The 2,267-nt window shown below is 38.9% G+C and overlaps 1 non-coding gene across 1 annotated transcript; it reads left to right on the top strand.

Moving 5' to 3' along the window:
* The first annotated feature begins 1,569 nt into the window (after window positions 1-1,569).
* LOC136332387 (small nucleolar RNA SNORA43) lies at window positions 1,570-1,705 on the top strand. The gene has a single exon (XR_010730656.1). It is a non-coding gene; the product is annotated as a small nucleolar RNA SNORA43 (small nucleolar RNA).
* Window positions 1,706-2,267: the final 562 nt, after the last annotated feature.

Raw genomic sequence — 2,267 nt, 5'->3', positions numbered from 1 at the left:
TCATAAGGTAGTTCTATTTTCAGTTTTTTGAGGAACCACCATACTTTCCTCCATAATGGTTGTACTACTTTACATTCCCACCAACAGTGAATGAGGGTTCCTTTTTCTCCATAGCCTCTCCAACATTTGCTATTATCTGTCTTGTTAATAATAGCTAATCGAACAGGTGTGAGGTGGTATCTCATTGCAGTTTTGATTTGCATTTCTCTAATAACTAAAGAAGATGAGCATCTTTTCATATGTCTGTTGGCCATTTGTATTTCTTTCTGGGAGAAGTGTCTGTTCATGTCCTCTTCCCATTTTTTTATTGGATTGTTTGTTTGTTTGTTGTTGAGTTTTATGAGTTATTTGTATATTTTGGATATTAGGCCCTTATCTGAGCAGATGTTTGAAAATATCATTTCCCATTTAGTTGGCTGTCTGTTTATTTTGTTATCAGTTTCTCTTGCTGAGCAAAAACTTCTTAGTTTGATGTAGTCCCATTCATTAATTTTTGCCTTCACTTCTCTTGCCTTTGGAGTCAAATTCATAAAATGCTCTTTAAAACCCAGGTCCATGAGTTTAGTACCTATGTCTACTTCTATGTACTTTATTGTTTCAGGTCTTATGTTTAGATCTTTGATCCATTTTGAGTTAATTTTAGTACAGAGGGACAAACTGTAGAAGGACATAACTTTTCCAGAAGGAAATAGGGAACATTCCCCAAATTGCTTCTTTTCAAATACTATAAAGAGGATCATTATTAAAGCAGTTTCTGGATGGTTTCATTTTCTGATATCCAGAAAACTGTACATGTTTCCAGGGTGAAGTGTACATACATCTCTGGGTGGGGTCTTGTTTCTCCTTCCACTGTGGCGGAAGGGAGTAGAGGCTACTTGTCTCCATCAGGGGAGGGCACAGTGGACCTCACTTTGTCTCTTCCCTTCTTCACTCAAGTCCCTACTACTCACCCAGGTGCTCGTAAGTCATAGCATGGGGAAAATGTTTATATTAGAAAATATTTTTTAAAGTTTAGTTATGATGCAGAAACAATCTAAATGCTTGGGTTTTACACAATAGAAATTTCTCTTTTGCCTTTTATATTCTTGCAGGGATATGAGGGGGCTATGCCCTGCATTATCACTTAGCAACCCAGGCTCATCACCACCTCTGGCTGCCCCATGTGGACTATTGAAGCTGCTTTAGTACCCATGTCACGTAAGAGAGAAAACTACAGAATTTCAGGAAGGTTTTCATTGCTTTAGACCAGAAGCTGCACATGTGAATGTCACTTCCTCTTCACTGGTAAGAAATAGATGCCCGACTTCACTAATTGCAAGAAAACTAGGAATTGTAAAGGACCACAGAGAACAGATGGATATCTGGTAAGTATGTCGGTCATAAAGTTTTCCTAAGCATCTGTAAGAGAATATTTTCAAGGATATGCATGAGGCAGGTGAAGATAGAGAGGAACTGAAGCATTAGTTTTGAGTAAGTTTAATGCTCAGATAGGTATTATTAAAACATTTGAAGATTTTGTTAAAGACTTGTAGGGGATTAATTGTGAACTTTTGGGTTTACGAACTTAGAAATGCAGTTGTTCTGCTGGCACCACAGACACAGCTGCCGTGCTGCGCCTGTGACGTCAGGGCAAAGAGGAAGTGGCTATTTCTATGCTCAGTGCTCAGAACAGTGGGCACTAACAATGGTTTGTAGCCTGACAGTCCAAAACAACAACAACAACAAAAAACAAAAATACAAACAAACAAAAAAAGAAACGGAGTTGTTATAAAATATTATGACAAAGATGTCCCATCTTTTATGATACAAATTTTTGTGTTTTCCTTAAGATGAAAGCCTATAGCTATTTCAGACTTACTCATAATGGAAAAGGGTTTAAGATTTCATCATTGCTATGTTCATTTTATCTATTTAAATTTAAATAATTCCACATTCCACCTCAGGCCTTTTTTTTTTTTCACAGAGACAGAGAGAGAGTCAGAGAGAGGGATAGATAGGGACAGACAGACAAGAACGGAGATGAGATGAGAAGTATCAATCATCAGTTTTTCGTTGCGACCCCTTAGTTGTACATTGATTGCTTTTTCATATGTGCCTTGACCCTGGGCCTTCAGCAGACCGAGTAACCCCTTGGTCAAGCCAGTGACCTTGGGTCCAAGCTGGTGAGCTTTGTTGCTCAAACCAGATGATCCTGTGCTCAAGCTGGCAACCTTGGGGTCTCAAACCTGGGTCCTCCGCGTCCCAGTCTGACACTCTATCCACTTCAC

This window comes from Saccopteryx bilineata, chromosome 3 (genome assembly GCF_036850765.1).
Source record: "Saccopteryx bilineata isolate mSacBil1 chromosome 3, mSacBil1_pri_phased_curated, whole genome shotgun sequence".
Classification (NCBI taxonomy): domain Eukaryota; kingdom Metazoa; phylum Chordata; class Mammalia; order Chiroptera; family Emballonuridae; genus Saccopteryx; species Saccopteryx bilineata.
The sequence above is the reverse complement of the archived record's forward strand: the minus strand, read 5'-3'. Positions and strand labels throughout refer to the sequence as shown.